Source organism: Lontra canadensis, unplaced genomic scaffold (genome assembly GCF_010015895.1).
Source record: "Lontra canadensis isolate GAN:19392208 unplaced genomic scaffold, GSC_riverotter_1.0 scaffold272, whole genome shotgun sequence".
In the NCBI taxonomy this organism is placed as follows: Eukaryota; Metazoa; Chordata; class Mammalia; order Carnivora; family Mustelidae; genus Lontra; species Lontra canadensis.
In genome coordinates, this window is record NW_022631266.1 from 218,503 (window position 1) to 244,277 (window position 25,775).

At 34.7% G+C, this 25,775-nt stretch overlaps 2 pseudogenes; both read left to right on the forward strand.

The window, feature by feature from the left end:
* The first annotated feature begins 7,382 nt into the window (after positions 1-7,382).
* On the forward strand, positions 7,383-8,317 carry LOC116862604 (annotated as a pseudogene).
* Positions 8,318-14,412: 6,095 nt separating this feature from the next.
* On the forward strand, positions 14,413-17,289 carry LOC116862598 (annotated as a pseudogene).
* The last annotated feature ends 8,486 nt before the right edge of the window (positions 17,290-25,775 follow it).

Consider the following 25,775-nt stretch of genomic DNA (forward strand, 5'->3'; position numbering starts at 1 on the left):
TGAATCACTATAATTTATACCAGAAAAATAATAGTATATTGTATGTCAATTACATATCACTAAAAAAATTAATAACGTTTTCTAGATTCCCTTTATCAGACTAACAAACTTTGTCTCTAATCCTAGTTTGCTGAGAATGTTTAATAATGAGTGGTAATTATAGTTTATAAAATGCTTTTTTCTACATTACTGAGATTATCATATTTTTTCCTTTATTCTACTAACGTGGTGGATTGTATTTATTGATTTTCAAAGGTTAAACCAACCTAGAATTTCTGTAATAAACCTCACTTTATGGTTACACATATCATTTTCTAACACTCTGTTTAACTTGATAATTCATATTTAAGGACTTTTATGATTATTATGACAAAAATCAACCTGTAATTTAACTTCTTGCAAAATTGTTTCCAATTTTGGCATGAAAGTTATTCTGCCCCCATAACCAAGTTGGGAATTATTTTTCCTTTTACTCTTCTCTGGATTGGTTTATATAAAATTAGTATAATTTTTTAAAATATTTTGAATAATTTACTAGTGAAGCCATTTGGCCTTGAATTTTCTTTCTGAGATTATTAATTATGGATTCAATGATTTTGACTTACATTGACATATTTTTATATTTTCTTTTTCTTTCTGTCTAATTATTTTAGTTGTGTTTTTAACATAAATTAATATGCTATTTTAGGTAAGCTATTTTATTGGCTTAATGTTCTTTATGACATACTTTATTATTCTTTTAATATTTTTTGCATCTGTATTGATATTCCTGTTTTTCATTTGGATAATTTCCCATTTTTATTCTTTTGCTTCTTCTTGACTATACCCACAAGTTTAACTTTCTTAAAAAAAATATTTTTAATTGCATTTTTTTATATTATATTTATTCTCTATAGAACTGATTTTTACTCTTATTATTCTTCCTTCTAACTATTTTGTTTTAGCTTGTTCTTCTTATAGTCTCTTAAAGTGAATGTTTAGGTCACTGGTTTTTCAATATATTAAATTTTCTAAATTTTATATTGAAATAAAAATTTCCTTCTACGCAATTATACTGCACACATTTTGATGTGTTACATATTATTGTAAGATGAAAGAAAAGTTACCATTACAACCCAGATCTCAAGAAATTACTAGAGCATAAACTATAGTTTTTTTTTTCCTAAGTGCACAGGATTAATCCAAGGAAATAATATGAAAATGAAAAGCAGTAGTGAATGCCCAAACCTGTTTATTGTGTAAATATAGTAGCTTGATGTGATAACTATATATGATAATTATGTTAATAAACAATTAAGTTTATTATGGAAAGAAAATACATCTTTACATGAATTTAAAAAAATTATATATGACTCTATATATACCCACCTTAGGAAGTGCTGAAAGGAGAAGATGAAAAATGTATTTTTATTTTTTTAAATATTCATATATGTTCATATGTTTCCCTAAAATATTAAAAAGAATTAGTTGCTTTGAGTTTTCTAATGTCTTCCTATTTTATCTTTTGTAATGATTGAGAAAAAAATAATAGGAATAGAGTTGTGATCTTTCACCTTCCATATATTTTTAGGGAAGAAGGCAGGAAATGCAGACTACTTCTTGACCATCTGGTTTTTTACTGTTGCATCTTGACCTGTGTCTGTTGTTATTGTTTATCTTTGTGTCTCTAAGGACACTGCCACCACTGGGGCATCTTTTAGGATTTTTGCCCAGATTCACTACAAAAGCTAATTAGTGATGTTTGAAACTGGGTCACCACGGACTTAGTTGTTTATTATTTAGTTTGAAATTTAGCAAATAAATCAAATATAAATCTTAATAGTGTAAAAGCCTCTTATCCTTTCCAGAGAAGTCATAATGGCGACTTCAAAACAAGAGGGGGAAATGTTTTCACTACATTTTATGTTCAACCAAGAGAGAGCTAGAAAATACTTCCTACGCACAAAGAGGACTGAAATTCTTGGTCTGAAAATCTCAATGTGTTGAAAATGAAAAATACAAGGAGTTCTAGGTTGTCCCAGAGCATCAGTCAGGGTACGTAGATTCATAAACTGAGAACCTAGTAAATCCCACACAAACCTTTTCTAATAGATCCTCTTCATCAAATTAGCTTTTAGGGCTCATTTTTAAATAATTAACTGAAGGTAAAATTAACCCTCAGAAGGGTAAGTATAGGGGACACTTCATTTTACTTTTTATCCTTACTTTCATCTTTTTCCATCTTTGGTAAATTTACATGTTAATTTTTCTCTGAAAAGCAAATGTAACATGATTTACCAAAATCAGATGTAAAAAATATTTATTATATAAAGACACAGATCTTTCTGAGATGTATTTTTTTGTGGGAGGCCACGGTTAAGGCTTGAGACGAGAACCAAACCAGGCCCTGACTTGTGCCTCCTTTAAAGGCTGAATAGCCAAACAAAAGGCTTAGGTCGATAAAGTCGAGTAGCGCTGAGAAAGGGTCTGTGCCATGTGTTGTGCGCTCGCCTACGTGACATCCCACAGGTTCGCTAGTCAGATAGAGACGATTTGGCCGGGGTCAGAAATTCTTGGCTGGTCCTTGCTGTCCTTGCACGAGCCATAGACTACACCACTGTAAGACTGTGCTGTGCTTACACAAACTATATCTTGAGTGGCCTTGAAGTCAGTACATCTGGGGCTAGAAGGTCTGCTATTGATGTCTAGGAAATAGATCATGGGAAAGCTTGAAGGATTTTCTGTGCTTGTTGCAAACTCTTTAGTAATCAGCTAAAAATAGACACTTTTCTTATGATTGTTTCTGTTAGCTATAAAATGCCTCACAGCCTTGAATAAAATTGGCACTATTGGACATCCTCCTTGGTGCTCCTCCTGCCCCCATCTCTTTGTCTCTTAATTTCTTTTCAGCATCCTCTTACCCTCACATTCCTGGTCGATTTGTCACGCCGGCCGTGACATTTTTTCATGCTGCTTTTTATAGTTTACATAAAGATAATGTAGAGTTATGTGCCGTGAAAAGTTATCTCTGCCATACTCTCATTTTCTCTTTAAAGAGAAGATGTATATTACATTAAAATCACTGATAACAACAACTTACATAATATTGACAAAGTTTGTTATCCTTGATCTTTTTTAAAATATAAAACTCTTATTTTTTAATTTTTTTTTAAGATTTTATTTATTTATTTGACAAAGAAAGAGATCACAAGTAGGCAGAGAGGCAGGCAGAGAGAAAGGGGAAAGCAGGCTCTCTGCTGAGCAGACAGCCCAGTGAGGGACTCCATCCCAGGATCTCAAGATCATGACCTGAGCCAAAGGCAGAGTCTTAGCCCACTGAGCCACCCACTGAGCCACCCACTGAGCCGCCCCTAAAATATAAAACTCTTTTAAAGATGAAAACTATTTTCTTAAACCTTGTCTCTCTCTCTTTTTTAAGATTTTATTTATTTATTTGACAGACAGAGATCACAAGTAGGCAGAGACAGGCAGAGAGAGAGGAGGAAACAGGCTCCCTGCTGAGCAGGGAGCCCGATGCAGGGCTCAATCCCAGGACTCTGAGATCATGACCTGAGCTGACGGTAGAGGCTTTAACCCACTAAGCCACCCAGGCACCCCTTAAACCTTGTCTCTTAAAGACAGCACTAATGAAAGGAATAAATGAAAAACATTTGGAACAAGGGTTACCACCTAAAGGGTACAGGAAAGAGCATGGTACCATGTAAAGCTCTAGGAGCCACTGGAGTGAGGAATAACAGATTGAGGAAGTTAAGCAGGCTTGAGAGTATCTTTCCACTTTATTAAAATTATCTATTGTAGTTATTATGCTGTGCCCCTTCAGTTCCTAGGAATATCAAAGTTCTTCAAAAAAATCATTGTCACTGGAGTCCAGTGAAGATGACAGTAACCCTGGGGTTTAGTTGTAGTAACTGGGCATACAGTGAGAGATGATCCTGCCCTCATCTTTGGAGAAAGTGAGTATTTTACAGGACAAATGAGAGCCAGTCACAGCACAAGCTAACTGATTTTTGCCGGGAAATTGAAAAGCATATTGCCTTCTATCATTTATATAAGAGATACTCAAAACCAAAAGTTTTTAAGGATGTTAGTAACACTAAGTGTGATAGCTAATGAAAAACTATAGAACAACTATTAAGCCAATGCAAAAATTAGCGAGTTCTTAAACCTCAGTTTCAAAATATGCATTAAAGAGACATAAATGGAAGTTTAAGAAGGAAAAAATCTTTCTCTGTGGAAGACAAGAATGAAAGTTTTAAATGTGAACTGAACAGTTAACTATTTCGTGGTGTAAATTGTGTGAATTAACACTCAACGGCACCGGCCTTTATAAAATATGTGTCAATAATCTTGAGAAAGACACAGTACATTACAGTAATTTTAGCACAGATACAATTAAAGTGGCATAATGAGTTGAAGGAAACCATGATAGGAATGAAGTTTATAGATGATACCTTTGTAAATGTATACAAAATTTCTAAATGAGTATCTTTTTCCTTAAAATTTCATTCACAGGAATTATTACAAAATCATGCAATAATGTTCATAAAAACCTGTTTTTTGGAGACATTTCAACCTTTGTAGAAAACAAAGATTCACAAAAGGGTGTTGGAAATTGATTCAAAACGTTAGCTATTTTCATACAAATTTTTGAAATAATAAGAGTTTACCAAAATAAAGAACATCAGAAACGATGAATACCCAAATCTGTATCGACATGGATGGGACTGGAGGAGATTATGCTGAGCGAAATAAGTCAAGCAGAGAGAGTCAATTATCATATGGTTTCACTTATTTGTGGAGCATAAAGAATAACACAGAGGACATTGGGAGATGGAGAGGAGAAGTGAGTTGGGGGAAACTGGAGGGGGAGACAAATGATGAAAGACTATGGACTCTGAGAAATAAACTGAAGGTTTTGGAGGGGAGGGGAGTAGGGGTTGGGTTAGCCTGGTGGTGGGTATTAAGGAGGGCATGTATTGCATGGAGCACTGGGTGAGGTGCATAAACAATAAATTTTGGAACACCAAAAAAAAAAAAATTACATTACATTAAATTTTAGAAAATGGAATTGCATAAATACAGTGGACTCAAATTAAATAGAATTAAATAAAGTATATTTTATAATAGAAATGTAAAAATATTTATATTTTAAGAAAAATAGCATGTGAAATATTATTATTTAAATATGTAAATTTTTTTACCTCCAGTTTGAATATCTTACTGACAGAGTCCTCAAGAAAGCAAAACAACTACCAAGAAAAATACAACTATTTACCTGTTTGAAAGCTAAAGCAAGTCACAGATGCCATTTAATAGTTCAGCCAACATAAAGGTAATATTCATGCATATCATGAAACCACCACCCTCTTTGCTTTTATTACCTTTCATGCTGCCTGAACTATTAATGTTAGATACTGGCACATATAAAAGCTTAATAATTAAAATTAGTGACAAAGCAGTTTCTTTTTTTAAGATTTGTTTATTTATTTATTTGAGAGAGAAAGAAAGTGGGGGTGAGGGGTAGAGAGAGGGAGAGAGAGAATCTCAAGCAGACTTCCCATTGAGTGCAGAGTTTGACCTGGGGCTTGATCCCACAACCCCAAGATCAGACCTGAGCCAAAACCAAGTGTCAGACACTTTAACTGACAGCACCACCCAGGTGCCCCAGAAAGAAGTTTCAAGATGAAACCCAAATAGGACAGAAGATAGCTTTGAATATGTAGGCAATGTATTAGATATATATGTATTTATACAACAATATGTCTTACCATTGACCATAAGTCTAGGATTGGTAGTTTTAGAGCTATCCCAGTAAAAAAGACAGCAGTCCCTGATTTCAACAAACTTACCTTCTCACTGAAAGTGCTAAGATGGAAGTAATAATTATTTGTTATGAGAGCACAAATAAAGACCAGTCAATACAGACCTGAAGTTGAGAAGACTTCTCAGTAGAAGTGATGCTCCAAGTGAAAATCACAAATAAGTAGCTGTACCTGGGTAGTTTTGGAGACTAGGAAGTAAAGATGGAATGTGGAAGGACAGAGAGAGAGATGTGGAGAGAGAGTTTGTTTGTTTGTTTGTTTGTTTCCCCAGATAGATTATCAATGTAAACCACTTGATACAAGATCTTTGACATGAAAAATTCTCAGTAAATATAATCTATTCCTCTTTCTATAAGAAATGTGGAGTAGAAAGAAGATATCACTTACACAGACCATAAATCCCACTTAGGATTTTGTGGTTTTGAGGTCATGTTTCATGAATTACCTGTGGGACAGAGATAAGAGTAGCTGACATATATGAAGCATATACTATGCATCAGATTTTATCATAAATATATTACCTCATCTAATCATCTTAACTGTATATGGTAGATACTCTTATTATCTCCATTTTAGTGATTAAAACACCCTGAAGGCCTGAGAGGTTGGGAAACTTGCCTGAAGTCATAGAGATGTGGCAGGAAAGCCAGGTATTGCATGATGGAGGTCTCACAACAGTTGTGCTCTTAATCAGCATGATGCTGCCACTGCAGCTTAGAGTGAGAGAGTAGGGTGTGTGGAGAGTATATTTAATATTTTTAATTTGATTCTGAACTTAGTGATAATGAGGTATTACAATGTTTTCCATACTTAAACAGACTGAAGTATGTGAGGTTTTTTTCCAGCTGTGTATCATTGGTCCCGACATTTCTTCATATGAAGCAGATAAATTGTGCATTAAAATACTTTCTGCATCATGTGTCCGGTGGACACTGAGTGTAAATTACATATCTCCAGAGAAACTTAAGAAGAGAGTCAGAGGAGTAATCCAACAATTTAGAAGTTGCATGTTAAAACATGAAACAAGTCATAAACACATGCTTGGTCATCATGCCACAATGCAAAATACAAGTCACAGATGGATCAGCAGCGCCTGATGGAGCCCAGATCAACTGTTATAGATTTACATTTTATCATGACCAATCTTCAAGAAAAGGCATAAAACAAATGAAATTGAGATATTCATCTTTGAAATAAAGAAGAAATGCTGGATATAAGGAGAAATCACAATTTTGTTGAATCACAATCTAATCACATGAGAAAATCCATTCTTTGCTATAGATTAAAGCTGTGAGGGAAAAGAAAATGAGATGGTAGAACAATTTTTAAAAATATGTTTAAAAAATCTATCACAAAACTGCCAAAAGAATAAAATAAAATAAGCAATTAAGTAGCCAGAGTATTGGCAATATCAATTACTAATTTATAGAAGAAACCACGTGTTCCTTTGTATGCTATCTCTGGTAGTCACTGTTTATTGCCATCTAGATTTGACACACTCTATTCAAATAAAATATCCCTAAATTTTACGTCAAACTGAATAAAATTTAGTAGTCAGTGATGAAAAACCACACAGTAACAACCTTCATCTTATTGGGACTGACAGATGATCCTCAACTTCAATTCCAATTTTTATATTTCTATTTCTCACTTATATGTTGAGTATAACTGGGAATCTGACCATCATATCCCTCACTTTAGTTGACTCTCACCTTAAAACACCAATGTACTTTTTCCTACAGAATTTTGCTTTATTAGAAATTTCATTTACATCTGCATGTATCCCTAGATACTTGTACAACATAGCAACAGGTGACAAGGTCAATTACATATAATATTTGTGTTATTCAAGTTTTTTCATTGACATCTTTGGAGTAACAGAATTTTTTCTCTTGGCTACAATGTCCTATGACTGCTATGTAGCCATCTGCAAACCCCTGCATTATGTGACCATCACGAACAACAGAGTCTGCAAGAGACTTGTCCTCTGCTGTTGGATGACTGGCTTGTTGATCATATTCCCACCACTTATTCTGTTCCTAAATTTGAAATTCTGTGATTCAAATGTCATTGATTATTTTTTCTGTGATGCATCTCCAGTCTTGAAGATTTCATGTTCAGACACATGGCTCATAGGGCAGTTGGTTATTGTCTATGCTGTGCTGACCTTCATTCTGACCCTTCTGTGTGTTCTTCTGTCTTACATTCACATCATCAAGATCATTCTACAATTCCCCTCTGCCCAACAAAGTAAAAGAGCTTTTTCTACTTGTTCCTCTCACATGATTGTTGTTTCCATCACCTATGGAAGCTGTATCTTCATCTATGTCAAACCTTCAGCAAAGGAATCGGTGACTATTAATAAGGGTGTGGCAGTGCTAATGTCATCCATAGCTCCCATGTTGAACCCATTCATTTACACTCTAAGAAACAATCAAGTGAGACAAGCCTTCAGTGAGTCCTTCAAAAAAATTGCATTAGTCTCAAAAAAGTAAACGAATGCTCAAGCTCATAAATAAAATAACAAGCTAAGCATAAACAATCAAACTCATAATCTCTTTGTCTCTTTTTAACATGATCTCTATTTAGGTTAACTTTCTCAAACAATTTTTTCTTCCGGAATTAATATATTTCACCACATGAGTTTACTCCTTTAACTCCCCACCTGCAAACAAACCCAAGACCTCAATCAGAAGACATTATAATAATTTTCTATTAAATGTAAGCCTGATGTTACTTCTAATCTCACAAACTTGCAAAACAGAAAAATAAAACAAATGAGTACGAAACAAGGAAATAACTAGTTTATTTTATATTTACTTGGACTTGTAAAAAATAATTGATTTAAAGTGCTCCTCTAATCATATAATCTAAGTGTTGCTGAATTTTAATTGACTAATAAAATTTATTGAGTACCTAGTGTTGGCAGGTCAAGTTCTAAGCAAAAAAAAAAAAAAAAATTAAGAAGTCATATGCATAGTATGGAGCCCAACACAGGGTTTGAACTCATGACTTTGAGATCAAGACCTCAACTGAGATCAAGAGTCAGAGGCTTAACCAACTGAGCCACCAAGGCACTGCTCTAGGTAGAAATTTTTAATTAGTAATATCCCTGATTGTACTTAGCTCAGTATTTTTTTTAAAGCAGCACTGGGGAGTGGGTGGTGGGAGAAGAGGTTAAATGGGTGATGGGTATTAAGGAAGACATTTGTGATAAGCACTGGTTGTTATATATAAGTGATGAATCACTAAATTCTACACCTGAAACTAATATCACACTGTAGGTTAACTAACTGGAATTTAAATAAAAACTTGAAAAAGAAAAAAAAAAGCACCACTGGCAAAAACCAATATGATATAATTGAAAAGTAAAGAAAATAAGAGTAAATACATTCCAAATAAATGTGTCTTAAGCGGAAGTAGAATTTGATATCTAGGATGCTGGAGTTCATTTGTAAATACACACACACTCATATAAAATGCTGAAATTTTAAAAGTAAAAGATTCACAGACTATACAAAATACATAATGTTTTAAATGTGAGAAAAAGCTATTTTCTAAAAAGATACGATAAGTTCAGTGTCAAAATGTTAATTGCTATTGAGGAATTAAGGAAGTTGTTAAAATTATGAAAAATATTCAATTGTTTAAAGTACAAATATTCAAATTCAAAATATAGTTAAATTAACCAATAAATTTTTTATATCATGAAAACAGAATTTCAAAAGAAATCTAGAAAACAGATTATCAATATACATGGAAGTCTAAGATAATTGAAAAGGAATTCCAAATGAAAAGTTATAATTAAAATAACAGTTACTTTTTTTCATGAAGTAAGTGGCATATAGATTAGAAGACCACAAAATGTACATCAGTTTTTCTTAAAATTTCTTTTTTTTTAATTAAAGCTCATAAAACTGCTATGTAAATTTTCATATTGATAAGTTTTCTCTTAGCTTTCTAGCATCCAGGCCTAATGACCGTCCTTTTGGACTGGTATCTCTAGAATATGGCACTTACAGTTGCCTTTGTTAAAAAGAAAAGAAAAAAAAAAAAAAAACAACCAAGTCTCTCTTCCTCATTTTTTCATCCCATTTCCATTTTCACTTAGGTCTCAACATGAATGTCATCCATTTACAGGCTATCTCTTCCTCTCCCACCACACAACATACAAACTAAATCTGGAGAAACTCTTTATTCTACCTGCTGTTTTGACCTAAACTTTCTCTTCTTTAGTACTAATTCACCAAAATTTTGTTTATATTGTGTATCTAAAATCTTCTAGAAAGGCAAACTCTACTTTATATGCATACTTTACTATATATAAAACCTAGTAAATAAATTATATTGAATATATTATTTTCAAATATACTGAATGAGAAAGTGTCACAATTACTGAAAAAAAAGTTACTTATTAAAGAAAAATGCTAATTTCTGTCAAAAAAATTCATAAAAGAATCAAATGGGTAAAATATGCTATACATTTTTAAAGAACTTTAAATCAAGATTTAACTACCCTGCTACATTTGATTTCAATTTTAAGGTATGGAAAAAAATTAATGAAAGTTGTCATTTACTGAGAGATCAATTTAGGCTAACTTTACATGAGCTACAATATTATCTATCTATGAATTTACTTTATTTTTTTATGAATTTACTTTAATACACACACATGCACATGCATATTTTTTTTAATGGATAATCTTCCAAAGACCACTGGAGTTGGTTTTTAATCTTTATTTCATAGATTGGTAAACTGAGATGTGGGACTATTAGGTAGCATTAATAAGTGTTGGGACCAGGGTTCAGTCCTGTTTCACGTTATTCCAGGTCTGTAATTTCTATAGGATATGGCACTGCCTTTTCAGGATTGCACACATAATCATCAAAATTACATCAAGGAATATCTTAAGAAATTTTATTTTATCTAAAATACTCAATGATTATATCAAGAAAGTGGAATAAAATCTAAACAAATAGAGGTTGATAATTTTATAATTGGATATAATTACTCAAAATCAAAATATCATTATTTGATGAACAATTTATGGTCTAAAAATTAAATTACTTATTGAAATGCCACATTTTATTGACTATCTTGCAAAATGTATGATTTTTAAAATATATAATTGAATGAAGAAAAGCTAATAATCTACTATATAGTAATAAGGAAGAGGCAAACACCACGTAAAATGTAATTCAGAGACTTCCAGGGAGGATGGCAGAGTAAGAGATTCCTAAGCTCACCTCACCCCATGGACACACTTAGATAATAGCCACATCAGTGTAAATAACCCAGAAAATGACCTGAAGACTGGCAGAACAGACCCTCCACAACTAATGGTAGAGAGGAGGCCACATCAAAAATGGTAGGGAAGGGTGGCCACTCAGTCAGGAATAAAACTGACTGCAAGACTGCCTACAAGAGGGAGAGACATACAAGCCTATAGAAAGGACAAGGCAGACCCCACACCAGGCATCTCAGCCAGGGGAGACATATACTGGGAAGATGAATCTCCATAACACTTGGCTTTGAAAACCAGAGGGGCATAACTTTAAGAGTTTTTATAATCAATAGAGCTTACCACCTGGAACTTTAAAAATCAGCAGGCTTGGCTCTGGGAGAGCAGCAGGGCAAAGCAAACTGATTCCCTGCCATTAAAGAAACAGTATAAAAAACATCACCACTGAGATACAACATAAAAGCAACAGTTTGAAAAACGCTGGTAATATGGGAAGGAGATTTAATTACTAATTTCAGAACATGTTCTGGAGGGGCAGGGATCTTTAGGAGTCTTCTCCAAGAACAAAGAGTGGGCAGGCACTGTTTCCCTCCACCATCATTCACAGACACCTGCAGAAGCCAGTCCAAACACTCTCTACCTAGCTTGCTAACAGTGTGCTCCATGCCCAAGTTTTCCTGCAACGTGCCCCCTCCAACCTAACCTTGACAGGCACTCCACAAAGCAGATCCAGGACTCCTCCCACAGCAGACTGGCACAAATTTTGCTAACACCATGCACCCCATCCTCATGTTCTCCTGCAGACCAGTCCTCAGCAGGAGTCTATCCAAAGCAGGACCACAAGTGTAACACTGTGCAAGCAGCCCTAAGAGTGGCCAACACCACTCTAAAGTGACTCCTACCCAGGGGCAAGGGAAAGAGAACCACATATGCCAGACCAACTGTGACCCAAGCATGGGGCTAGGGGCAGATATCTGGTCTGACTGCAGGCCAGACCTACAAATGAGGCCTTTCAGGAAAAAGATGTGGAAAAAACCCTGCCATTTGGTGTGACCACAGCTCTGGCAAATGCCTGATTAGATCCAACTAAAGCCCAAGGCAGCCACAGACTGGCACATTAACAACACAGGAACTAAACTTCCTCAAACTGACAAAGTGAGCCATTGAAGATGACTAAACTGAAGGCAAACATGGCTCAGCTACAACAACAGGTGCACACAATACACATAGGAGAAAGCACCAGGTTCTGCTGAACAGGGGACACTGCATTGCAGTGTATTACAGGACCTCTTCTTCATACAGCCACTACTTCCAAGAGCAGGAGATGCACCTAAATTTCCTAACACAGAGAAACAGAGAGTTAGACACAACTAGGAAAGAGAGGAATACGTCCCAAAGGAAAGAACAGGACAAATCATAGCAAGAGAGTTAAATGAAATGGAGATAAGCAATATATTGATAAAGAATTTAAAGTAATGGTCATAAAGATACTCACTGGACTTGAGAAAACAGTGAAGGACCTCAGCGAGACCCTCAACAAAGAGATAGAAAATATTAAAAAGAACCAAGTAGTGATGAAGAACTCAATAACTGAAATAAAAAATACATTAGAAGGAATAAATAGTAAACAAGAGGAAGCTGAAGGATGAATCAGCAATCTAGAAGACAGAGTAATAGAAAACGATCAAGTTGAATAGGAGAAAGAAATAAAAATAATTTAAAAAATGAGAATCGAATAAGAGAACTCAGTAACATCATGAAGCATAATAGCATTTTCATTATAGGGATCTCAGAAGGAAAGGGGAGATAAAAGGGGGCAAAAAAAATATTATTTGAAGAAAAAAGATGAAAACTTCCCATATCTGGGAAAAGAAACAGAAATCCAGGTCCAGGAGGCATAGAGAGCACCCAATAAAATCAACAAAAAGTTCACACAAAGACACGTACTAAGTAAAATTATGGCAAAAAGTAGATATAAATAAAGAATTCTAATACCAACAAGAGAAAAGAAAACAGTTACATATAAGGGAAATTCCATAAGGATATCCCCTGAAACCTGACAGATTAGAAGGCAATGACATGATGTATTCAAAGTACTAAAAGGAAAAATACCTGCAACCAAGAATACTCTAGCCAGCAAGGCTAATTTTCAGAATACAAGAAGAGAATAGAGTTTCCCAACAAACTTCAAGGAATTCATCACCATGAAACTAGCCTTACAAGAAATGTGAAAAGGGATTCTTTCAATGAAAAGGAAAGATAATAAGCAGGAATTTTTCAAAAGTAAGAAGAGGGGTGCCTGGATGACCCAGTCCAGTAAGTACCTGACTCTTGATTTTGGCTCAGGTCATGATCTCAGCATTCTGGGATTGAGCCCCATGTGGGGCTCCACACTCAGCATGGAGTCTGCTGGTCCTTCTTTCACTGTTTCTCCCCCACTCCTGCTCATTCTTTCTCTCTCTCTCAAATAAATAAATAAATAAATCATTTTAATTTTTTTTAATTTAAAAAATAAGAAGTACAAAACCAATAATTTTAAGTATACCTATAAAAATCAGTCGAGGGATTCACCAAAAAAGGATTTAAAGTATAACGCCATGTATGTAAAATAAAGGAGCACAGGAGGAGTAAACATTTAGTGTTTTTAGAATGGGTTCAAACTTAAAGTGACCATCAACTTAATATTAGACTGCTATGTACATAAAATGTTGCATATAAACCTAACAGCAACTTCAAATCAAAAAACCAATAATAGATAGGTAAAAAATTAAAAGAAAATAATCCAAAGATTTGACTTAAAAACAAAAAACAAAAAAAAAGCCATGAAACCCCGAAAGAAGAGAGCAAAAGAAAGGAACAAAGAACTACAAAAATAACCATAAAACAAGTAACAAAATGGCAATAAGTACACGCCTATCAATAATTACTTTGACTGTAAACAGACTAAACACTCCAATCAAAAGATACAGAGTGATGAAATAGACAAAAATGTAAGACCCATCTACATGCTGCCCACAAGAGACTTTTTTCAGACCTAAAAACAAGCAAATTGAAAATGAGGGGATGGAAAAAGTATTTATCATGCCAGTGGAAGTGAAAAGAAAACTGGGGTAGCAATACTGATATCAGAAAAAAATAGATTTTAAAACAAAGACTATAACAAAAGACAAAGAAGGAAACTATATAACCATAAATGGGACAAACCAACAGGAAAATATAACAATTGCAAATATTTATGCATCTAACATGAGAGCACCCAAATACATAAAATATTAATAACAAACATAAAGGATATAAATGATCATAATAAAATAATAGTAGGAGACTTTAACATCCTACTTACATCAATGGACAGATCATCTAAACAGGTAATTTATAAGGCAAAAATGACTTTACATGACATATTGGTCCAGATGGATCTAATGGATATATTCAGAATATTCCACCCTAAAATAGTGGAATATACATTCTTTTGGAGCATATAGAACATACTCCAAAATAGATCACACATCAGGCCACAAGATAAGTCTCAACAAATTCAAGAAGATCAAAGTCCTACCACTTATCTTTTCAACCACAGCATCATGAAAAAAGACACTAACACACACACACAAAAAAAAAAAATCTGGAAAGCCACAAATTTACCCACATAGAGGTTAAATAACATGCTATTAAACAATGAATAGACCAACCAAGAAATCAAAGAGAAAAATTTTAAATAATAATGGAGACAAATGAAAATGAAAACACAATGGTCCAAAATCCTTGATATGCAGCAAAAGCTGTCCTAAGAGGGAAGTTTACAGCAATGCAGACTACCTCAAGAAGCAAGAAAAATCTAGAATAAACAACCTGACCTTACATCTAAGGGAGCTGGGAAAAAGAACAAATAAAATCTAAAACCAGTAGAAGGAAAGAAATAGTAAAAATTAGAAGAGAAATAAATGAAATAAAATTTTAAGAAAAGAATAAAACAGGTCAATGAAACCAGAAGCTGGTTCTTTTCAAAGATCAGCAAATTGGTAAATCTTTAGCCAGACCCATCAAAACAAGACAGAGAGAACTCAAACAAACAAAATCAGAAATGAAAGAGGAGGAGCACCTGGGTGGCTCAGTCAGTTAGGCATCCAGCTCTTGGTTTCAGCTCAGTTCATGATTTCAGGGTCATGGGATCAAGCCCTGTGTCAGTCTCCATGCTCAGCTCAAAGTCAGCATGAGACTTCTCCCTCTGCCCCTCACTCCACTCATGCATGCTCTGTCTTTCTCTTTCTTTCAAATAAGTAAGTAAAATCTTAAAAAAAAAAAAATGAAAGAGGAGAAATAACAACCAACACCACAGAAATACAATTATAAGAGAATACTAGGAAAAATTATATGCCAATAAATTGGACAACCTAGAAGAAATGGAAAAATTCCTAAAAACATATAACCTCCCAAAACTGTATCAAGGAGAAATAGAAAATTTGAACAGACCAATTACCAGCAATGAAATTGAATTAGTAATCAGAAAACTCCCAACAAACAAAAGTCCAGAGCTAGATGGCTTCCCAGGTGAATTTTACCAAATATTTAAAGAACAGTATATACCTATTTTTCTCAAACCACTCTAAAAAATATAAGATGAAGGAGAGCTTCCAAATTCATTCGATGAGGCCAGAATTACTCTGGCTCCAAAACCAGATAAAAATGCCCCAGAGAAAGAGAACTACAAACCAATATATCTGATACACATAGATGCAAAAATCCTCAACAGTGATGATTCACAGACCTGTACCCCTGAAGCAAATAATACATTACATGTTAATTAAAAATTAATAAATTAAAAATAAAAAAAAAATAAATCCTCAACAAAATATTAGCACACCAAATCACACAATACATTTAAAAATCATTCACCATGATCAACTAGGATTTATTCTCAGGATGTAAGTGTGGTTCAATATTTGGAAATCAATCAATATGATACATCACATCAATTAGAGCAAGGACAAAAACCATATGACCATTTCAATAGATACAGAAAAAGCATTTGACAAAGTACAACATCCTTTCATGATAAAAATCCTCAACAAAATATATTTAGAAGGAACATACCTCAACCTAATAAAGGCTGTATATGAAAAAATCCACAGCTAACATCACACTCTGTGGTTAAAAACTGAGAACTTTCCCCAGAATATCAGGAAGACAGAGATGTCCACTCTCACCCCCTTTTCAACATAGTACTGGAAGTTCTAGCCACAACAGACAAGAAAAAAAAATAAATAAAAGGCACCCAAATTGATAAGGAATAAGTAAAATTTTAACTGTTTGCAAATGACATAATACTATAAAATACTATAAAAAAACCCTAAGGAGTCCACCAAAAAACTAGTAGAACTGATAAATGAATTCAGTAAAGTCACAGGATACAAAATCCCTTGTATTTCTATACACTAATAATAAAGTAGGAAAAAGAGAATTTAAGACGATCCCAAGGATAGGCACATTCTCCTTGCTTCTTCTTGGGGTTTTGGGCTTGCTCTCACCCTGCAAAGAGTCTGGACAAGTCCATGTAGATCTTTCCTGGGTGGGTCTGTATTGCTCTTGGGTCCATACTAAGTCTCTTCAGGGACAGAAGCGGCCATGAGATCACCAGCACCCACAAGGTCACTTCCAGGTAGAGGAGAATGAGAATATCACCATGGTAAAAAACATCTGGCTTTTGGAAAATGTGATTGATTGTACGAAGGAAACCTTCCCATCTGGTCCAAAGACTCAACAGTATTCTGGCGCTTATGGTTCCTCAGTTTCTGATGAAGAATTGATAAAAAGAGTGGCTGAGGAGCAGGCATTGGAGCAAACCAAGAAAGAGTCAGAAAATCAGAAACAACTAAAGCAAGGCAAAGAACTGAACTGAAAAAACTTTTGCCAAGGAGCAGTTAACCAGAGCAGTTCTTCACAGAAGGATATCAAGTGAAGAAGAACAAACCAAGGAAGCACCTGGCTAAACTGCTGGAAGAGAAAGATCAAATGATAAAGAGGCAGGATATATTCTATAAAGAGCAACTGGCTAGAGGAGAGGAGCTCAGAATTCTACAAAGTTACCATTGAAAAAATATCAGAAAGTTGCTGAAGACAGGGAAGCAAAGTTCAAGCAATATGAGTTTCATCATGGCTGGGCTGATATGAAGACAAAAAATTCTCCAGCTGTAGTAACCTGTCTGACTTGGGAATCAGGGTAACACTGACCTGATATAAATGAATTTGGAAGTGTCCCTGTCTTCAAATTTTTAGCACTCTTTGAAAAGGACTGGCGTTTATTCTTTGAATGTTTAGTAAAATTCACCAGTGAAGCCATATTTACAATTTTCCCTTAGGTTTATTTTTTGGAACGTGAGCAATTTTTAAGTGTGCTATTCAGTTTCTAGATACTTTGCTGGAGATCCCTCCTTTAATACACAATTTTAAGAACACATTTTGTGAAAGTTGAATGTTCTTGCACTAAGATTTGTTTTATGGTTCAGAATATAGTTTATCTTTACAAATGTTCAGTGTACATTTAAAATGAATATATTCTTCTCTTATTGGGTGGATTATTCTATAGATGTCAGTTAAACCTCACTGGTTCATAAGTTTTCAAGTCCTCATTTTCCTTGTTTATCTTCTGCCTAGTTGTTCTATCCATTAGTCATTAGTCGATAGCATTGTTCAAATCCTCCATATCCTTACTGATTTTCTGCTTATTTGTTCTGCCAGTTATTGAGAAAGGAGTACTGAAATATCCTATTATGTATTTGTCCATTTTTGCTTACATTCTATCAGTTTTTGTTTCAGATAATTTGAAACTCTGTTATTAAGAGCATAAAATCTGGGAATTTCTATGCCATTTTAATAAATTGATCTCCATCATTTTGAAATGACCTTCCTTATTTCTGATATTAAACTTTGTCCTAAATTCTAGTTGTCTAGGGGCACCGGGGTGACTAGTCAGTAAAGTGCCCAACTCTTGTTTTTGGCCCTGGTCATGGTCTCAGTGTCATGAGATAAAGCTCCATGTTGGGTTCCCCACAGTCTTCTTGAGATCCTTTCCCACTCCTCCCTCTGCCATTCCTTTCACTCTCTCCCTCCATCTGATAAATAAATCTTTAGAAATAAATAAATAAATAAATAAATAAATAACAAAACATTGAATATTATGACTAGAAATATATTATAGAAATGTATATAACCCATTAGAAAAAGATATACTCTAACATGGAGGACATGGGGAGATGGAGAGGAGAAGGGAGTTGAGGGAAAATGGAGGGGGAGATGAACATGAGATACTATGGACTCTGAAAAACAATCTGAGGTTTTGAAGGGGTGGGGGTGGGAGGTTGGGGGACCCTGGTAGTGAGTAGTATGGAGGGCACGTATTGCATGGAGCACTGGGTGTGGTGCATAAACAATGAATGTTGGAACACTAAAAAGAAATAAAATAAAATAAAATGAAAAACAGATATTTTTTCTTAATTTTATCTTATTTTAAACATTCTTTCTGCTTCAGAGAAATAGAATGGTGAGACATGTGAGCACAGAGATGCAGTTATGGCTTTTATTGATATTTTTGAAGTTATATCTGTATTTAAACATTATCCTTTGATATATATTTTTTGATTCTTACAGAGAAAATACTCTAAGATGTGATTTGTGAAATTCACACCAGAGTCACTGAATTTATTCTTCTCGGTTTTACAAATAATCCTGAGATACAACTTTCCCTCTTTTGTTTCTCGTCATCTATACAGTCACTTTGTTGGGCAACTTCCTTATCATCACAATCACCAGTGTGGATCCTGCTCTTCAAACACCCATGTACTTCTTTCTCCGAAATCTATCACTTCTATTTTTTTTTCTTTTTAGCGTAACATAATTCATTGTTTTGCACCACACCTGGTGCTCCATGCATGCGTGCCTTCCATAATACTCATCACCTGGCTCCCCCAACATCCCACCCTCTGCCCCTTCAAAAACCTCAGGTTTTTTTCAGAGTCCATAGTCTCTCATGGTTCATCTCCCCCTCCATTTTTCCTCAACTCCCTTCTCCTCTCCATCTCCCCATGTCCTCCGTGTCATTTGTGATGCTTCGCAAATAAGTGAAACCATATGATAATTGACTCTCTCTGCTTGACTTATTTCACTCAGCATAATCTCTTCCAGTCCCGTCCATGTTGCTACAAAAGTTGGGTATTCATCCTTTCTGATGGAGGCATAATACTCCATAGTGTAAATGGACCATTATGTATATGAATACATAGTGTATTCCTTAGCTGTTCATCTGGAGATGCCTCCAAGGGCATCTTGGTTCTTTCCACAGTTTGGTGACCATGGCCATTACTGCTATAAACACTGGGGTACAGATGGGCCTTCTTTTCACTACATCTGTATCTTTGGGGTAAATAGTGCAATTGCAGGGTCATAGGGAAGCTCTATTTTTAATTTCTTGAGGAATCTCCACACTGTTCTCCAAAGTGGCTGCACCAACTTGCATTCCCACAAACAGTGTAAGAGGGTTCCCCTTTCTCCACATCCTCTCCAACGACGTTGTTTCCTGTCTTGCTAATTTTGGCCATTCTAACTGTTGTAAGGTGGTATCTCAATGTGGTTTTAAATTGAATCTCCCTGATGGCTAGCGATGATGAACATTTTTTCATGTGTCGATAGCCAATTGTATGTCTTCATTGGAGAAGTGTCTGTTCATATCTTCTGCCCATTTTTTGATATGATTATCTGTTTTGTGTGTGTTGAGTTTGAGAAGTTCTTTATAGATCCTGGATATCAGCCTTTTGTCTGTACTGTCATTTGCAAATATCTTCTCCCATTCTGTGGGTTGCCTCTTTGTTTTGTTGACTCTTTCCTTTGCTGTGCAGAGGCTTTTAGTCTTGATGAAGTCCCCAAAGTTCACTTTCGCTTTTGTTTCCTTTGCCTTTGGAGACATATCTTGAAAGAAGTTGCTGTGGCTGATATTGAAGAGGTTACTGCCTATGTTCTTCTCTAGGATTCTGATGGATTCCTGTCTCATGTTGAGGTCTTTTATCCACTTCAAGTTTATCTTTGTGTATGGTGTAAGAGAATGGTTGAGTTTCATTCTTCTACATATAGCTGTCCAATTTTCCCAGCACCATTTATTGAAGAGACTGTCTTTTTTTCCACTGGATATTTTTTCCTGCTTTGTCGAAGATTATTTGACCATAGAGTTGAGGGTCCATATCTGGACTCTCTACTCTGTTCCACTGGTCTATGCGTCTGTTTTTATGCCAGTCTGTCTTGGTGATCACAGCTTTGTAGTAAAGCTTGAAATCAGGTAACATGATGCCGCCAGTTTTGTTTTTCTTTTTCAACATTTCCTTAGGGATTCGGGGTCTCTTCTGATTCCATACAAATTTTAGGATTATTTATCTAGCTCTTTGAAAAATACCGGTGGCATTTTGATCAGAATGGCATTAAAAGTATAGATTGCTCTAGGCAGTATAGACATTTTAACAATGTTTATTCATCCGATCCAAGAGCATGAAATGGTCTTCCATCTTTTTGTGTCTTCTTCAATTTCTTTCATGAGTGTTCTGTAGTCCCTTGAGTACAGATCTTTTACTTCTTTGGTTACGTTTATTCCTAGGTATCTTATGGTTCTTGGTGCTATAGTAAATGGAATCGATTCTCTAATTTCCCTTTCTGTATTTTCATTGTTAGTGTATAAAAAAGCCACTGACTTCTGTACATTGACTTTGTATCCTGCCACGTTTCTGAATTGCTGTATGAGTTCTACTAGTTTGGGGGTGGAGTCTTTTGGGTTTTCCATATAAAGTATCATGTAATCTGCGAAGAGAGAGAGTTTAACTTCTTCCTTGTCAATTTGGATACCTTTTATTTCTCTTTATTGTCTGATTGCTGTTGCTAGGACTTCTAATACTATGTTGAACAAGAGTTGTGAGAGTGGGCATCCTTGTTGTGTTCCTGATCTTAATGGAAAGGCTGTGAGCTTTTTCCCATTGAGGATAATATTTGCTGTGGGTCTTTCACAGATAGATTTTATGAAGTTCAGGAAAGTTTCCCTCTATCCCTATACTTTGAAGCGTTTTAATCAGGAACAGATGCTGGATTTTGTCAAATGCTTTTTCTGCATCATTTGAGAGGATCATGTGATTCTTCGCTCTTCTCTTATTGATTTGTTCTATCACATTGATTGATTTGCGAATGTTGAACCATCCTTGTAACCCAGGGATGAATCCTACCTGGTCATGGTGGATAATCTTTTTAATGTGCTGTTGGATCCTGTTTGCTAGGATCTTGTTGAGAATCTTAGCATCCATATTCATCAGTGATATTGGCCTGAAATTCTCCTTTTTGGTGGGGTCTTTGCCTGGTTTGGGGATCAGGGTAATGCTGGCTTCATAGAAAGAGTCTGCAAGTTTTCCTTCTGCTTCAATTTTTTGAAACAGCTTCAGGAGAATAGGTGTTATTTCTTCTTTGAAATTTTTTTAGCATTCCCCAGGGAATCTGTCAGGTCCTGGGCTCTTGTTTTTTGGGAGGATTTTGATCACTGCTTCAATCTCGTTACTAGATATCAGTCTATTCAGGTTATCAATTTCTTCCTGGTTCAATTTTGGGAGTTTATAGTTTTCCAGGAATGCATCCATTTCATCTAGGTTGCTTAGCTTATTGGCATATAACTGTTGATAATAACTTGTGATGATTGTTTCTACTTCCTTGGTGTTAGTTGTGATCTCTCCCTTTTCATTCATAATTTTATTAATTTGGGCTTTCTCTCTTTTCTTTTGGATTAGTGTGCCCAACGATTTATCAATCTTATTGATTCTTTCAAAAAAACCAGCTTCTAGTTTCATTGATACGTTCTACTGTATCTCTAGTTTCTTCCTTATCAATCTCTGCTCTAATCTTGATTCTTTCCCTTCTTGTGTGTGGAGTTGGTTTAATTTGTTGTTGATTCTCCAGTTCTTTAAGGTGTAGAGACAGCTGGTGTATTCTGGATTTTTCAATTTTTTTGAGGGTGGCTTGGATGGCTATTTATTTCCCCCTTAGGACCGCCTTTGCTGTATCCCATAGGTTTTGGGCTGAAGTGTTTTCATTCTCATTGGTTTAATGAATTGTTTAAGTTTTTCTTTGATCTCCTGGTTTCTCCAAGCATTCCTAAGCAAGGTCGTCTTTAGCTTCCAGGTGTTTGAGTTCCTTCCAAACTTTTCCTTGTGATTGAGCTCCAGTTTCAAAGCATTGTGATCTGAGAATATACAGGGAATAATCTCAGTCTTTTGGTATCAGTTGAGTCCTGATTTGTGACCCAGTATGTGGTCTATTCTGGAAAAGGTTCCATGTGCACTTGAGAAGAATAAGTATTCTGTTGTTTTAGGGTGGAATGTTCTGTATATATCTATGAGGTCTATCTGGTCCAATGTGTCATTGAATGCTCTTGTTCTTTATTGATTTTCTGCTTGGATGATCTGTCTATTACTGAAAGAGGCATGTTAAGATCTCCTACTATTAATGTATTCATATCAATATGATTCTTTATCTTGATTAATAGTTTTCTTATGTAATTGGCTGCTCCCATATTGGGGGCATAGATATTTACAATTGTTAGATCATTTCAGTGGATAGTCCCTTTAAGAATTATGTAGTGTCCTTCTCTCTTAATTTTTATTTTATTTTTGAAAGATTATTTATTTGAGAGAGAGAAAGAGGGGAGGGAGGAAGGAAAGAGAATCTCAAGCAGACTCCATGCTGAGTGCAAAGCCTGACAGGGGACTCAGTATCATTATCCTGAAATCATGACCTGAACCAAAAACCAAGACTCTCAAAATCAACTGACTGAGCCATCCAGGTTTGTTTATTAATTTTTATTAATTAGCTGTTGCTTAGAATTTAAACAAGAAATACTTGCTTTCCATTATAGTAAAAGCAAGAATAGTGATAATAATAGCCCACATGATTTATCAAAACATTAATAAATGCCCTTGTGGGTTACCCAGGTGGTTCAGTCAGTTGAATGTCTGCCTTCAGTTCAGTTCCTGATCCCAGAGTCTTTGGATCAAGTCCTGCATTGGGCTCCCTGCTCAGTGGGGAGACTGCTTCTCACTATCCTTCTGCCCTCCCCATGCTCATGCTCTTTCTCTCTCTCTCAAATAATTAAATAAAATCCTTAAAAATCCTTAAATAAAATCCTAAAAAAAATGTCCTTGCAACAACCCAACAGGTAGATCCTATTATACATTTATTTTTCATAAAAGATGAATTAGGATAAGAAAATTTAAGAATCTTGACAAGATAGGGTTATTGAGGGGTAGTTAAAGGAATTCAAATTCAGACCCTTCTACATTTGAAATTCAATATGTTAATTTCTTAAAAAATCTCTAGGACATTTTCGTCCTGATAAAGCACCACTTATACATGGGAATTTTGTCTGTAAGGCCATAAATGCCTTAAAGCAACTAAGAACGCAAAATGAAATTGAGTCAAATGCAATTTTGGAAAATTTCACATCCCCATGCTCATAAAAATATATATTGAATATCCAGTTTATACCAATAGTATCTGTTGTTCTAAGTCTTCATTACTCAACATTTTTCTTAATTGTATAGATTTTTCTTTAAGCAGCAACTAACCTCTATCATTCTTGGTCAATATCCCAGAGAAATTTAAAATCATCACAAATTTGCAATTCGTGATGTTTATTTTAATTTGTTATTTCCTGAAGTTTATATCCATTGAGCATAATGGGAGTTTTGGGTAGGAATATCAGTATCTTTAAAACTTTCTCCTTCAATGGCCTTTTAATTGTTTAAGCTTAACTCACATATTCCAAATTAATGTTGCTAAATTCAGTGACCATCTGGTAAGACTATTGCAATGGTTTTCTTTTCTTTCCTTTTTTTTTTCTTTTTTAAATAGATCTATTTATTTATTTGAAATATAGAGAAAGCACAGTGGGAGGGATAGAGGGAGAGTGAGAAAATCTCAAGCAGGTTTCCCACTGAGGCTGGAGCCTGACATGGGGCTCAATCCTATGACCCTAAAATCATGACCTGAGCAGAAATCAAGAGTCAGATGCTTGACTGACTGAGTCATTCAGTTGTTCCTGGTTTTTCGAAATTTGACTGTGACTCATGAGTAAATTGTGAGGTTGTAAAATCGGCTTAGCAGTGAATGTGTATGTGGCTAATAAGCTAGCATAATAAAATCAAGAATAGAATAACAGTAATTTATGAAAAGAGTTTATGGAAACAACTGATACATAATAAACCCTATCTGAGTGTTTGATAGTATTCTTGTTAGAATAATATAAAATATAGTTTAGACCCCATATATGAAAGGGTATGCTTTAGTTATGAATTTTTATGTTTTGAGTGAAATGTAAAATTAATTTCCTCCTGTAAGATGCAAGAAAAATTTTCATAAGGTATTCACTTATTTCATATCTTGTTTGATTTAAAATCCATGGCTTCTTTGGAGAATTTATAATATAATCATTAGTTTCATATAGTTATATATTTCATATAGTTTTATAAATTTAATGTAAGTATAAATAAATTTACACATTTATAAATATATAAATTTAGTGTAAGTATAAATAAATTCATAAATTTAGTGTAAGTTACAGAACCACAAACTCCTTGAAGAGACTGTTTATCAAGCTTGTCATCCTCAATTTACAAATTTACATATAGTTTTATGAATTTAATGTAAGTATAAATAAATTTATAACAACAAAAACAAAACAAAACAAAAACCAGGTGGGATGGACTACATCAAGCTGAAAATTTTCTGCACAGCAAAAGAAACAATCAGCAAAATTGTTTGGAATGGGAGAATATATGGAATGGGAGAATATATTTGCAAACTATAAAGTTGATACAGGATTAATAGCCAAAATATATAAAGAACTCCTACAACTCAACAGCTTAAATCTGCAAATAATCCAGTTTGAAAATGGGAAGATGGCCTGAACAGAAATTTTTCCAAAGAATATATTCAAATGCCCAAGAGGTACATGAAAATGTGCTCAAACCCACTAATCATTAAGGAAATGCAAATTAAAACCACAGTGAAATATCACCTCGGACTTGGTGGAGTGAATGGCTATCATAAAAGGGACAAGAGATAACAAATAGTGGGGAAGATGTGGAAAAAAGGGAACAATAGTGCACTCTTGGTAGGAATGTAAAGTGGAACAGCCACTATGGGACATGTAGTATGATGGTTCCTCAAAAAAATAAAAAAAATAAAGTGAGAACTATGGTATGACCCAGAAATTCCACTTCTGTGTATATATCCAAAGGAAATGAAATCACTATGTCAAAGAGATTTATGCACACTCATGTTCATTACAGTATTATTTACAATGTAAAATATATTTACAATACATATATGCAATAGAATACTATTCAACCATCAAAAAGAAGCAAATCCTGCCATTTATGATAACATGGATGGGCCCTGAGGACATTATGCTAAGTAAAATAAGTCAGGCAAGTAATGTATGATCTCACTTATATGTGGAATCTAAAAAACACTCATTAAAAAAGAGATCAGATTTGTGGTTACCAGAGGCAAGGTGTCCAGGAAGGGAATACACAAAGTTGGCTAAAAGGTACAAACTTTCAGTTATAAGATAATTAAGTACTGTAGATGCAATATACAATAACATGACTACAGTTAATGCCAGTATAGAGTAAAT